General features: G+C 40.7%; 1 protein-coding gene across 8 annotated transcripts in view; it reads right to left on the reverse strand.

Annotated features, from left to right (window-relative positions):
- Positions 1-15,916, reverse strand: part of TJP1 (tight junction protein 1) — a 276,908-nt gene that overhangs the window by 223,261 nt on the left and 37,731 nt on the right. The window contains exon 1 of one of the 8 annotated variants that reach the window (XM_030814394.1): positions 583-625. The exons of the other annotated variants lie outside the window; for them this stretch is intronic. The gene's annotated coding sequence lies outside the window, so the exon portion shown is untranslated. Of the gene's footprint in view, positions 1-582; positions 626-15,916 lie in introns of those variants that run through there. 8 annotated transcript variants of the gene reach the window in all.

A 15,916-nucleotide genomic window follows, 5' to 3' on the forward strand; every position in this document is an offset into this window, starting at 1 on the left:
CTTCATGAGTTTTAAAGCCCTACACAAACGTTGTTGCACAAACACAATTTCCTCTAGTCCTAGAAGTTTTGCTTAAGTTGTGTTAGCTCCATACAACCTGATCTACTTGTTCTAAAATATTTGGTTGCAATTCAAAGATGGGATTCTTTCTTATGGATCCCACATTTATAGAGCAAATGTACCTAAATGTTAATATATGTTCATCATAAATTAGATTTAAAACTAACTCAAGTTAATTTTAGTATGTCATTATACAGTATTAACTAAACAATTAGGATAAACCACTACAAAACAGTGAGCTGTGACATCATATAGCCATTTCCTTTCAAGCCCTACCCTTAATCCACTCTTCCACCTGCCAACACACACACATGCACGTGTGCACATAGGCACACAGAACCCCCCCGCCACCACCTTTCATGGTGTATTTTTCAACCCCTTTAGAGAATTGACAAGGATAGAAGACATTTAAGATTTAGGTCCATAAAGTTTTCATTATTGTTGTTTTCTGCTTTCTTTAAGAACTGTCTCGTCCTATCAGGAAACAGAGCTATGCTAGCTCGGCTGTAAACGAAAGGATACGACCTTGAAGGTGTCTATAGCTCACTGATTTTAGATGCTGACTCCACATCTTGATCACAGCTCCCAGGTGGTGGCTGCGCTGATGTGTACAATAAGATAAACTGAATCGTTAGCTGAAATAAGCATTTTGAATTTTCATTTGTATGTGAGTGGATTCAAAAGATTAAAGTGCTATATCCATAATTACATGCTCACTACTATTAAAAAATACCTACGCTAACTTCTAATTAAGAGGGTGGATAGTACATGTATATTACCTCCTCTCCCTCCTGAATTCCTGCCAAAAACAATATATAAGGCCACAAAGAAGAAAAGATCCAAGTGAATAAGAGATGCAACACTTTTCAGAAGATGGAAAATGAATATAGAAGTAGTTACAGGATGAGAAATAGCAGATGATGCTACAGAGGGGAAGACCACACAGAAACAAATTTGCTCTGCAACCCAGGCTCCAGGCTGAGGGGAGCAGGACGCAACCACAAAGGGAATAGCAGGATGGGTGCAGGGCTGAGAACAGGGGAGTGAATGAATGCCAGCATATGCAACACTTGGATCCCCAGATCCTGCACAGACACTTTCTCCCCGACCTACAGAGACAGTTTCTCCTAGGAAAAGAGCCGGCTTGCTCAAGAGCTTCCAATTTGCTTCCTAGTGACTCACTGGGTTTTCTGGTGGTAAAATACACATAACATAAAATTTACCATGTTAGCCATTTTAAAATAAACAGTTCAGCGACATTAAGTATACTCACATTGTTGTGCAACCATCACCACCATCCATCTCTAGGACTTTTTCATCTTCCCAAACTGAAACTCTGTAATCATCAAACACTAACTCCTCACTCCCTCTTTCCCCCAAACCCCTGCCATTCTACTTTCTTCTCTATGACTCTGTCTACTGTAGGTACCTCATGTAAGAAGAATCATCCAGTATTTGTCCTTTTATGACTGACTCACTTCACACAGCATAATGTCCTCAAGATCCATCCATGTTGTAGCATGTGTTAGAGTTTCCTTCCTTTTTAAAGCTGAATACTACTCTATAGTATGAATATACCACATTTTATTTATCCATTCATCCATCAGTGGGCACCTGGGTTGCTTCCACCTTTGGCTATTGTGAATATCACCGCTATGAAATTGGGTGTACAAATACATCTTTATATCCGTGCTTTCTAGCGACTCACTCTTACATATGAACAGATAACTAAGGATCAGAGGACTTTTTAGGAAAACTTCCCAATGTCAAAGACAGAAACTAAAATAAATAAGGAGGAAGGGCTCTTGAAAATTAAAACGGTATAGGCCAGGAGCAGTGACTCACACCTGTAATCCGAGTACTATGGGGGACCAAAGTGGGTGGGTTGTTTGAGCTCAGGAGTTCCAGACCAGCCTGGGCAATGTGGCAAAACCCCATCACTACAAAAAAATTACAAGGAGATTAGCCAGGTGTGGCGGCACATGCCTGTAGTTCCAGCTACTCGGGAGGCTGAGGTGGGAGGATCACCTAAGCCGGGGGAGGTCGAGGCTGCAGTAAGCTGAGATTGTGCCACTGTACTCCTGCCTGGGTGACAGAGTCAGAACATATCTCAAAAAAAAAAAAAAAGTATGAATTAAAAAAGTTAGATGGGTTGGAAAATAAAGTCATAGAAGTTTCCCAGCCAATAGCGTAAAAAGAGAGGTCAAACAGAGCAGAGAAAAGATAACAATCAATGAAGAAGGTCCAACAGCAAATTCACAGGATTTCTAGAGAGAAGAAAGGTGTTTATCAAATAAACTACAGAAGATATTTCCTCCCAAAACAATATTGGTGTCCACGTTCAAAGGGCCTTCCAAGAGGCTTGCAAAGATGAAAATAGACCATACAAGGCACATCATGGTGAAATGTCACCATGCCAGGAATAAAGATGCTAAAAGCTTCCAGAGCAAAATGCAGGTCATGCAAAGGTTCGGGACACAGAATAGTATCAAAGGTCTCAACAGCAACATTCAGATGCTAGAGTAGAACAATGTTTTTCAGATTCAGAGAACAATACCTTTTAAGCTAGAATTCTGTACCTAAGCAAATAATCAATCAAAAAAGAGGCAAACAAGGTCTCCATCAGAGGAGAGGAGCAGAAAAGTCCCAGGAACAGAGGCAGCAGGCCCAGAGAGCATTAGGTTGGTGGGCACAAGGGCACAGGGGATGAAAGCTTCTGACCTCACACTATGGGCCTGTAGCTTTGTTTCTGATTAATTCATGCAGTCATACAACAGTGCTTTTCATCTATATGTATCAGGCACTCTTCCCTTCTAAGTGCTGGGAACACAGAGGTGAAAAAAACAAAAGTTCCTGTCCTGGTGCAGTTTTCATTCTAAGGGGGGAGAGGGACAATAAACAAATATACCTTGTTAGGTAATGTCCTATGAGGAAAATAAGCAGGGAAAAGGCATAGAGTGTGACCAGGTGGAGTGCTAGACTGGAAAGACTAGAGGTGACCTTGGAGACCTGAGTGCAGTGAGTGAGAGAGAGAGCCCTGGGCGTTTTGGGGGTCTGGAGAGCCAGCTTTTAGGCAGAGGGACTTCAGGACCAGCTGCTCTCATCAGCCTGGCCTCCTGACAGGCATTCTCCATGGACAAGATTTTCTCTTGCTCCCAGCCTGTTCATTTCTTCTGGACCCTCTGGGAAACAACTCTGCCTGGAGCCCCGTGGCAGGGCTAAGCAGCCCCAATTACCACATGGCTGGGGCCCTATTGGGCCAGTCCTCTTTCCCCTTCCCAGTGGGGAGATGACACAAGACTCTGCAAGAGAGATGGGACCCCAGAAGACAGAAAGGATGCAAGTGGTTGAGTGCTAAGGTGGTAAGTCCAGGCCCTGAAGCCATCTAGGTAGACACAACATCTGACACACTGCTCTTTCTGTGCATTTTCACAAGCAAGAGAGGCAGAACAGGTACCATTATCATGCACAGATGCCAAAACTGGGGCACTGCCAGGTAAGGAACCTGCCCAGGGTCACAGAGCCTGTTAGTTACAGTACGAACTCTAACTGGGGCCTGCTTCCGAGACCAGTGCTAGGTCAAAACCAAATGTAAACATGTTTTTCCTGTTACTTTTCATGTTTTCCATGCAGGTAAAAATAAAGCCCAAGTTGTAAGTGGTTCATGAGAACAGAGGATCTTTTTATTTAGCATTTCATAAAATATAAGGCTACTCCTCTTGAGACTTCACCTTGAGCTGTAATTTTCTAGCGACCCATGGGTCAGAGACAGGCACCAGAACTTGGTTAGACTTACTCCACCTCACATTAAGAGCAACTACGGTTTGGGAAAAGAAAAGCAAACTGAAGGATGGAACAGTCTACCTAGAAGATGTTTCAATGATTGGATAACTAGCATTATGACTAGTTCCCCACCAGAATATGCCACCTCAGCCTTCCCTTCCAAATGCTGCACTCTCCTTTCCGTTACCTATCTTTGGGGTTGCAGTTTTGTTCTAAGAGCAGAGAAGCATTTGCATCTGCGGGGCGAAGGTGCTGAGTGAGAGGAGCGGCCACTGCATGCCCACAGAGGAAGCCGCTGTGACAGCCCTGCTGCTCCTGCTGAGCAAGGGAACTAGAGTGGCCCAGTCTCCACCTGGGTCTGGCTCCATTCCCAAAGCTGATTCAGGAATTGAGTCATCATTAGCAACCTGAAGTCAAGGAACCTCTTAGTTAGATTTAAAACACTGTATTTCAATAATATCTAACAGTTTAAAAATACCCCCACATTTAACCCTCAACATTCCTGCATGAGGAAAACACAGTGGCGCCTGCAATTTACTTGAAATGAGTAAAACATGTGAAATGGACAGATGGATGGATCGGCAGATACGTGATAAAACAAAGTAAAAGAATAAAGGTAGAATCCGGGTATTGGATATATGAGCGTTCCCTGTAAAATTCTATCAGCTTTGTTGTAGTTTTGAAATCTTCATAATAAAATGTCAGGGAGAGTGGGAGGGAGGGACTCTCCCATCATCCTGGATTATTTCAATATCCGTGTAAATGATTAATTCAACAACCCAGCCTCCAGCTTCCTGGCCCTCTGAATGCCAGCACTCTCCCCTCATCTCCTAGACCTTACCTCACTTAAAACAGTCCTGCCTTGATCTTAAACTATCTCTTCAGACCAGATTCCTTTCATTTCAGCTCACTGCCTCATAGGTGCTTCTGCTTCAGGAAGGTATCTACACCTAAACCCTCCATTTCCCTGTGACTTCTGCTGCTTCTGTATCCAACAGTGATTTATCAGCCCCCTCAGCACCTTCCCTGCGAACCTGCAGGGCCAGCCACTGTCAGGGAAGAGGAACACAGACGCAGGAAATAACCTCACAGCCCCTGCCTGCAGCACATCTGGAGCTGAGAGTAGGGACAGAGGAGATGTGTGGGCATAGCTCTCACGGGGCTCTGCTGCCATGGTTCCCGTGGGCTTGCCTGTGCTTCTCTCCCCTACTGGATCCCCTCTTTTCCACTGCTGCATCTTCCCAGATAGCTCAGTTTACTCTCATTTTGATGAATCATATTTTTCAACAGCTTAAACAGTTTTTATTATGAAGTATTTTAAATATAATCAAAAGAAGAGAGAATGGTATAATGAACCCACATATACCCATTCTCAACAGTATCAAGAGTCTGGCATATTTGCTTCATTATCTCATTTTTTTTCTTTTTCTTTTTTTTTTTTCCAAGACAGAGTTTCACTCTCGTTGCCCAGGCAACAGTACAATGGCGCGATCTCGGCTCACTGCAACCTCGGCCTCCCGTGTTCAGGTGATTCTCCTGCCTCAGCCTCCCGAGTAGCTGGGATTACAGGCATGCACCACCCCGCCCAGCTAATTTTTCCATTTTTTTAGTAGAGACGGGGTTTCACCATGTTGATCAGGCTGGTCTCAAACTCCTGACCTTAGATGATCCACCAGCCCTAGCCTCCCAAAGTGTTGGGATTACAGGTGTGAGCCACTACACCTGGCCTTTTTCTTTTCATTCTTTGCTCAAGTATTTTAAAGGAACTCAGACTTCTTCAGTGTGCCTCTCTTAAACTCCAGGCCTGTAATCCCGGCACTTTGGGAGGCTGAGGTGAGAGAACTGCTTGAGTCTAGGAGTTTGAGACCAGTCTGGTCAACACAGTGAGGTCATGTCTCTACAGAAAAGGTTTAATCTGTTTTCAAATGTATTTGCAGAGTTGTGCAAATTAAAATACAAGAAATTAATGCAAAGGTCAGCTAAAGTTGCTGTCTACTAATTTGATATTTAGTAGTTTTCATTTGTAAATCAACTAACTCTTAGACTGCAAATAAACATATTTGTAAAGGGCTATGTTTTTAAGTTTCTAAGAAAATCTTCAGTTAGCAGTTTAGAGTCTTCTAAAATTAAAGTAGAAAGAACTAATTGGTGTGAAAATGCAAGGGTTAGCTGTGTGGGAAAATGTCTAATTGAGGGTTGTAAGTTTCTTCTATCTTGAGAAGAATAAATATTTTGAAGAGTAACATTGAAGGTGGCATTTTTAAAAGAAATTAAATGGTTATTACAAGCCACAGGAAAAATAGTAGAAAGGAAATGGTAACAGAACAATCAAAGAAAAGCATAATGGGATAATAAACAGGTTAACAGTGTAATAATGATAATTAACAGTAACAAGATACTGTTAAATTGTTTAATTAAACTTAAAGCAGCAGGAGGAAATACTGAAAAATAAAATACTCGACTACATAAAAATGTACACTTCTACTTACTTCTAACCTTATAAATTCTAAAAGAAAAAACACAAATGGTAAAATATGAAAAAACTGTTTAATCTGAACAGTGCAAAAAATGCTAACAATAACACTAATGAACAATCTTTCACACTGCAAATCACCACAGATTAAGAAGACTGACATTTTTAGTGTGATGAAGACAAGTTCCTTTCAGCTTTTGGGAAGGCAGAGTGGCACTCTGTGTCAAAATGTAAACTGACCATACCCCTTCACCCACCAAATCTATTTCTAGAAATTCACCCACAAAAGACAATCATATAAATGTTCAAAGATCTATCTATTGAAGCAGTTTTCAAAAGAGTAAAGATTAGGAAAGACTTATCCACTAATAATGGATAGGGTAAATAAACAGGTACATTCACAAAAATGACTACTGCTACTATCATTGAAAATGTAAGGATGCTGGAGAAAGTCACATAATAAAGAAAATCAGTGCCACTATAATTCATGATCACTGCTCCCAAATGGGTCCTCAATTCCCTTTCCCTAACCACAGACTCACAGGCCCTTCTGCTGATGTTATATAAGCTCTCCTATCAGCAATAAACAGGAACAAAGTATTGATACATGCTACAACATGGATGAACCTTAAAAACAGCGTGCAAAGTGAAAGACCAGACACAAAGGACCGTATATTATATGATTCTATTTACATGGAATATCCCAAATAGGAAAATCTATAAAGACAGTAGATTAGTGGTTGCAGACTTGGGATGGAGGTAGTAGGGGGTGATAGCTGCTAATGAAAATATTCTAAACATGACTGTGGTGAAGGATGCATATTCAACTCTATGCATGTAGTAGTATATTCAACTCTATGAATATACTACAAGCCACTGAATTGTACACTTTAAATGAGTGAATTGTATGGCATGTAAATTCTCTCAATAAAGCTGTTAAAAACCAAAAGCTCTCTCATATGTGGAATGTTTGCGTGACCCCTGCCACCTGAGTACCCTCATGCTTACAGCTAAACATGCCTATGTGTTATTCTAATCTGTATGTGAGTTTCACCATCGGCATGCAACAAACCAGCTCTATATTCGTTACTCCACCTTTCTAAAAAGCCATCTGACATATTGACAGTACATACTGACAGCTAAAATTTCTTATCCTTTAATTCAGAGGTGATCTTTTTGAAATCTTTCATAAGGAAATACAAAAACTAAATCTGTCACCCAAACTGGAGTTCAGTGGCACAATCACTGCTCACTTCAGCCTCAACCTCTCTGGGCTCAAGTGATCCTCCCACCTCAGACTCCCAAGTAGCTGAGACTACAGGCACACGCCACCACACCCAGCTAATTTTTGTAGAGACAGGGTTTTGCCATGTTCCTCAGGCTGGTCTCAAAACTCCTGGGCTCAAGTGATCTGCCCATCTCGGCCTCCCAACATGCTGGGATTACACGGATGAGCCACCATGCCCAGCCAATAATTTTTATAATTGGAAAAAACTGCAAAAAATCTAAATGTTTAACAGTAGAAGAATCAATAAACCATAATATGCCCATACAAGAGATAGCAAAAAGACATTAAAATGTTTTCAAAGAATATGAAATACAAAGAGTGTTCATAATCTATAAGTGAATAAAGCAGAACACAGAAGTGTATATATAATGTGATCCCTGTTATGTATATTACACATTTCTACAATAACATATATGTGGGAGCACCTACTGCCTTCTCTGAATACTATCCCTTTCCTTGAGAGCCACTGTCTTGGTGTAATGTGACCACACTGCCTAGTCTCAGGAGCAGGGGCTAATCTGGGGATGGGATGGGCTAATGACAGGCTCTTTCCCAGAAACCTCAGCCATGAGATTCAACTTGGTTGCTCTCCTAAAGGGAGATCTTAACCTAGGCCCGGTTTGCAAGTCGGCTGCAGTTAGCTGTTATCTAAGGAATGCTGGGAATGCTGGTAGGGGCTAGGCCCATGGGGCAGCTCTGACTCCTCCCCATAGTCCCTGTGCTTAAATTCCAAGGTTCTTAGCTTTTGCTGGAATGCTGGAGCAGGAAGTCTCCCAGAATGCAGTGGCTGTGAACAGCAAGGCTAATCCCATGGGAATGGTGGCTGTGTCTACCTGTGCCAGCAGCTGTCTGTAGCATCTTCTTGTTGAACCCACTCCAGTCACAGGAAATAGTCAGAGAGCTGATTCTGCTATGCAAACAACCAGGGGTTGTGGCAGTCCACAATTTCCAACCACTTGTCAAAAGCGTGATTCAGAGGGGCAGCAACCAGTCCTGGTCACCACAAGCTGTTACACTTTCTGCAGGCGGGGTATGCAAAATTTACCTTTCTTTCAGAATATACTGTATAATTTTACTTGGAATTGTTATTCTACTCTCACAGCATGTTCCAGATGTCACACAGCATGAGGAAGCAAGTGCTCTCCAGCCCAAGATCTGATAGCACCCACATCTTTGAGGACAGACGGCATCGGGAAGCCCTAACAACTCTGGCACATCTGCCACCAGGTGTGTGGTGAGATCATGAGGGCAGACACTCAGGCGCTACTCCTCTTCTCCTGGTTACTCAAGAAAGCTACTCAGTACTTCCATACCTTAGTTTCCTCGTCTTCAAAAGGGAGGTTACACCCTCTAAGCCATGGCATTCACCAAGAGGCTGGGACATTATTCTTAGAAATACATGCACCCCTTTTTCTAGTATGGGCTGTTCTTAAAGGTATGTGTCACACTGAGTCAGCAGGCTCCTGGGTCCATAGGCAGGTCAGCAGTCTCTGACACATTCTCCTTCAGCTCTTCTGACAGGCAGATCTTTCATTTTTACAGCTTTATGGAAGGATATTTCACAGACCATAAAATTCAACATTGAAAGGGTAAAGTTCAATGGTTTTCATTATTGACACAGCAAATCTTGACTGTCACAGAGAGAAAGATAAAAAACAAATGAGCTCCTTTCTCTAGTGGCCTGCATCCTCTGTTCCCTGCCATCTCTTAATCTTTCCCTCCAGTAATGTTTGCCTGGGCATCCCCTCTAACCCGCAGCCACTTTCAGACCCCTCAGCAGCACCTCCTGGTGGCCAGCAAGCCTTGGAGGGAGGGAGCCGCCAGCTAGTGCAGCAGTTAGCTCACCATGCCAGGACCCACACTCCCCCCAGTGGAATAAGCTCTATGCTCAGACAACAGATTTTATGAAAACCAAAGAAACAAAGATAAAAATGAGGTGAAAGAAATAAAAGTGTTTTTGTGAACTTTTAAAGTACAGTAAATAAGTCTAGAGTTTATAAGCAAAAGCTGAAATTTTTTTAAAAGAGCTTTACTGCATAATCTTTATCCTTATTCCCACAAGCAGTCAAAAATCCCACAACCACATGAACCTATCAAATAGTAAAGAAGCACTTGGGCACAAGAGCTGGGCGCGGAAGTTCACACTTGCAATCTTAGCACCTTGGGAGACCGAGGTGGGTGGATCACCTGAGGTCAGGAGTTCAAGACCAGTCTGGCCAACATGGTGAAACCCTGTCTCTACAAAAAATGCAAAAAATTAACCAGACATAGTGGAGCATGCCTGTAATCTCAGCTACTCGGAAGGCTGAGGCAGGAGAATGGCTTGAACCCAGGAGGTGGAGGATGCAGTGAGCCGAGAGTGCGCCATTGCACTCCAGCCTGGGTAACAAGAGCAAAACTCCATCTCAAAAAAAAAAAAAAAAAAAGAAGTATTTGGGGACAAGAAATGAATTAATATGTGTGACGGACAATGACTTAATAATACCTAATCTGGTTCTACTTTCTTCATCTTGATTTCTACTTTTGATTGCTTCCTATTATAAGGAATATTTTCAAGACATATTTTCTGTTTCTCATTTATTTTTCACTGGTCGTATTTTCTCATCCTGTCTTCACTTTGGTGTCTTCTCTGGATTTTAGTAGTGAAAATGACTGACATGTTTTGAAATAAATGTTAAAAAGATAAAAAGAAAAACTCTTGCCTGAAAAATTACCCTAGTATTCAAGCTACTTGTGTAAATTATAAAAATTTAAAAAAACTCTAGATAATATAATTATCAGATAGAAATTCTACAATGAGTACATTTGAAATTATTAAAGACCCAAAGAAATAAAAATCCCAGGGAACAAAAGGTAAATACAAAGCATAGAAAAACATGATAGTGAGGTGGGTGCATCATCTGAGGTCAGGAGTTCAAGACCAGCCTGGCCAACATGGTGAAACCCCATCTGTACTAAACATACAAAAATTAGCTGGGCGTGGTGGTGCATGCCTGTAATCCCAGCTATTCAGGAGGCTGAGGCAGGAGAATCACTTGAACCTGGGAGGCAGAGGTTGCAGTGAGCCGAGATCACGGCACTGCACTCCAGCCTGGGTGACAAAGCAAGACTCTGCCTCAAAAAAGGGAAGGAAAGAAAAATACGATAGAAATATATCCAAGTACATCATAAATCACAAGTATAAATAAATAAAATGTGTCCATTTAACTGGATGAAAATTTAGACCATGTAAAAAGAAAAGTAAACCCCACAAAATCCATAGAGACACATGCATATATACAGAGATTAAGAGAAAAAGAGGAAAAAATAAATACACTGGAGGAATTTAGATTCTGAGACTGAAGGATGAGATAATTCAGATTAACTCCCCCTCTGAACACACTGGAAAAAATATAAAGGATATTTTCTTGAAGGCATTATAGAACCAATATGATGGTAAAGAATGGCCAAGCCAAGATCCTGGAAGAATGGAGGTCTGAGAAGGTGAGCCACGCATGAGCAACAAGGACTCCATCCAGGACTAAAGGCACATAAATTGGAATCCAAGGCCCCCGAAAGCCAGGAAGCTTGGTTAATTTGGACTGGGATCCTGAATGGGTACTCTTTATAAGTAAAGACCAACCAGAAGCTGGCAGGCCCTCATAGGCACTGCAGCTTAGTTCTGAATCATTTCAGTCCTTGAAATCGGACTAATGTTAACCCAGATTGCTACTGCTGCCAAGTGCCCATCAGAAACAAACACAAACCCATCCCGGAGGAGAAATATCTATCATCCTAGACCTCAATTTATTTTTACATTTTTTCAATCTTTAGATAACTCAATCAAAAATAACCAGGCATACAAACAGGCAAGATTATATGGAAAAAAAAAAAACAAAACACTAGTAGACACCACAAGCAACAGAAACATACCCACAATTGCTCTAGATTTAGAGTAAAAGAACTATGTTTACTATATTCAACAAGATAAAAGACAAGATTGTTTTGGCAGAGAACTGTAAACCAAAAGACGAACCAATAAACATGCAAAGAGGCTCAATCTCACTAGTAGTTGGGGAGATGCATATTAAAACTAAAATAAACTACTAGTACATCCCAACTATGATACTATGATGGCTAAAAATTTTTTTAAGTGACAACAGCAGGTGTTGCTAAATATATTGAGTAATTCTCATAAGCTGCTGGTACAACTATAAATTGTTTAAGCCATTTTAGAACTGTTTGGCAATATCTAATAAAACTGAACATACGTGTAACCTATGATGCAGTGACTCTATGGCAAGGTTATACATCCAACAGAAACTTATACACATCTACACCAAGAGACATAGACAAGATAACTCCTACTCGCAAAATCTCATCACTAGAAGGAAAAATAGATGATCTTACTCTCACAATAGTAGAGTTAAAACACACACTTGTTGGCCGGGCACGGTGGCTCACACCTGTAATCCCAGCACTTTGGGAGGCCAAGGCGCGCAGATCACGAGGTCAGGAGATCGAGACCATCCTGGCTAACACAGTGAAACCCCGTCTCTACTAAAAATACAAAAATTAGCTGGGCATGGTGGTCGGCGCCTGTAGTCCCAGCTACTCGGGAGGCTGAGACAGGAAAATGGCGTGAACCTGGGAGGCAGAGCTTGCAGTGAGCTGAGATCTCGCCATTGCACTCTAGCCTGGGTGACAGAATGAGACCACCTCAAACAAACAAACAAACAAAAAAAACAAAACACACACACACTTGTCTCAATCAACTAATTGATCAAGTAGAGAAAAGCTGAATAACAACCAATAAACCCAATTTAAAGGAAATATGTAGCTCCAACTAGAGAACCCATTATTTTCAACTCCACAATCATTAAAGAAAAAGAAAAAAATGCAAATTTCAACAATGATCAAAGAACCTTTTTCATACAATTTACATTATTTTAACCCAATACAATCAGAAATCAAGGACAAAAAAAATCTTGGAAATTTATGGGCATAGTTTTAAAAAATCATAGGTCAGAGATGAAACCATAAAGGATATTAGGAAATACTTACAACTTTAATGACAATGAAAGCACTAACTATTGATATACATGGGATTCAGCTAAACCACTACTTAGAGAGAAATGTGGAGATTTATGTGTGTATTAGAAAAGAAGAAAGCCTGAAAACTAATAATTTAAATGTATGACTCCAGCTGAGTGCTGTGGCTCAGGCCTGTAATCCCAGCTCTTTGGGAGGCCGGGGGAAGTAGATGACATGAGGTCAGAAGTTTGATACCAGCCTGGCCAACATGGCAAAACCCAATCTACTAAAAATACAAAAGTTAGCTGGGTGTGGCGGTGCACGTCTGTGATCCCAGCTACTCGGGAGGCTGAGGCAGAAGAATCGCTTGAACCAGGGAGGTAGCGGTTGCAGTGAGCTAAGATGGCGCCACTGCACTCCAGCCTGGGTGACAGGGTGAAACTCTGTCTCAAAATAAAATTAAAAATAAATAAATAAATAAATAAATGTATGACTCACGAAGTCAGAAAAAGAACAAGAGTATAAGATAACAGGTGCAGAAATTAATGAAACTTGAAACAAAAAAATCCTGATTTTTAAAACAGCAGCAAAACTGAAAGCTGCCTTTTTGAAAAGACTATAGAAAAATAGAGAAGGCATAAATAAGAATGAAAAAATGATTACAACTACAGATACAGCTGACATTTTTGAAAAACAATACTATGAACAACTTTATGCAATACAATTGAAAATTTAGGGAAAAGTGGACAATTCCAAAAATAAGTAACATTAAAATTCAGTCAAGAAGAAATGTAAAACTTGAACAAACCTACTAAAGAAATTGATCCAGTAGTTAAAAACCTATTCTCTCAAAATAAACTAAAAATAAACAAATAAAACCCTGGACACCTGCCCTAGATGGTATTATCGGCAAATCATATCAAACATTCAAAATGCAGATAATCTCTATTTACACAGAATATTACAGATGACAGAAAAAGAAATTATTCCCAACTCATATAATGAAGCTAAGAAAACCCAAAAACCAAGCCAAACAAGTACAGCATGAACATCTCACTTACTAACATAGATTTTAAAAACCTAAATAAAATGTTAGAAAATACAATTTTACAAAATCTTAGGCAACAACATTGTCAAGTACAAGTTATCCAAGTAACACAAAACAATATCATACTAGAAAATACTTTAGTATGATTATTTAATTCACCACAATGACAGACTAAAGGAGAAAAACTGCATTATCATCTTAACAGGTACAGGAAAATCACTCTTTAAAATTCAACATTCATTCCTGATACAAACACCTAGCAAACCAACACCAACAGAGGATTTCTCTAACCTGATAAAGACTATCTACAAAAACATACAGCAAATATCATACTTACTGATGAGACATTAGAAGCAGTCCCTTTAAAATCTGGACTAAGATAAGGGTGCCCACTATCAATCACAGCCTCCATTCAATACTGTGCTGAAGTGCCTGACATGGAAGTAAGACAAAAAGGACTGGCATAAGGATTGGAAAAGAAGATGCAAGTCTGTCATAATGTGCAGAGAATAGGAAAGTCTACACAGAATAACTAAGAAAATCTATAAGTTATTAGAATTAAAATGAAAGGTTCCTGGTTATAACCTGAAAATACAATAGTCAGTTACATGTCTAGACATGAGCATAAAAATAAAAATATACAGTTGACACTTGAACAATGTGAGCATTAGGAGTGCTGACCCTCATGCAGTCAAAAACCCACCTATAACTTCTGACTCCCCCCAGAACTTAACTACTAATAGCCTACTGTTGACCAGAAGCCTTACCAATAACATAAATAGTCGATTAACACATATTTTGTACGTTATATGTATATACCATATTCTTACAATAAACTAGAGGAAAGAAAATGTTGTTAAAAAATCATATAGAAGGCCAGGTGCGGTGGCTCACGCTTGTAATCCCAGCACTTTGGGAGGCCGAGGCGGGCGGATCACGAGGTCAGGAGATCGAGACCACGGTGAAACCCTGTCTCTACTAAAAATACAAAAAAATTAGCTGGGTGTGGTGGCGGGCGCCTGTAGTCCCAGCTACTCGGAGAGGCTGAGGCAGGAGAATGGCGTGAACCCGGGAGGTGGAGCTTGCAGTGGGCCGAGATTGCGCCACTGCACTCCAGCCTGGGTGACAGAGCGAGACTCCGTCTCAAAAAGAATAAATAAATAAAAAATAAAAAAAAATCATATAGAAGAGAAAATACAGTTACTGTTCATTAAGTGGAAGTGGATCATCATAAAGGTCTTCATTCTTGTTGACTTCACACTGAGTAGGCTGCAGAGGAGGAGGAAGAGGAGGGGTTGGTCTTGCTGCCTCAGGGGTGGCAGAGACAGAAGAAAATCTGCATATAAGTGGAGCTGCACTGTTCAAACCCATATGGTTCAAGGGTCAACTGTAAGTCATGTACAAAAGTAAAAAAACTATATAACAAATCTAACTAGTCACACAACATAAAATTTTATTGAAAGTAATTTTAGAAGAATAGAGAGATGTACTCTATTCACATATAACGAGTCCAAATTATAAAGTTATTAATTTTCCCCATTCTAATTCTATACATTCAATGTAATTCCAAACTCCTGCTAAGGTTTTCTGTGTGGAATCTGACAGATTGATAATTATAAAATGTATAAAGAAGATCAAAGAGCCAAGTACAACCAAGGCAACTTTCAAGAACCACATAAGGTGGGAAAGTACTTGCCCTACTGTTAGAGGAAAGGGGTCCCAATCCAGACCCCAAGAGAGAGAGTTCTTGGATCTCACACAAGAAAGAATTCAGGTGAGTCCGTAAAGTGAAAACAAGTTTATCAGGAAAGTAAAGGAATAAAAGAATGGCTACTCTATAGACAGAGCAGCCCCAAGGGCTGCTGGTTGCCCATTTTTATGGTTACTTCTTGAATATATGCTAAACAAGAGGTGGTTATTCATGCCTCCCCTTTTTACACCATGTAGGGTAACTTCCTGATGTTGCTATGGCATCTGTAAACTGTCATGGTGCTGGTGGGAGTGTAGCAGTGAGGACCACCAGAAGTCACTCTTGTGGCTATCTTGGTTTTGGTGGGATTTAGTGGCTTCTTTACTGCAACCTGTTTTATCAGCAAGGTCTTTATGACCTGTATCTTGTGCTGTCCTCCCGTCTCATCCTGAGAATGCTTTAACCGTCTGGGAATGCAGCCCAGTAAATCTCAGCCTCATTTTACCCAGCCCCTATTCAAGATGGAGTTGCTCTGGTTCACATGTCTCTGACACTACCAGC

Source organism: Nomascus leucogenys, chromosome 6, assembly GCF_006542625.1.
Source record: "Nomascus leucogenys isolate Asia chromosome 6, Asia_NLE_v1, whole genome shotgun sequence".
Classification (NCBI taxonomy): Eukaryota; Metazoa; Chordata; class Mammalia; order Primates; family Hylobatidae; genus Nomascus; species Nomascus leucogenys.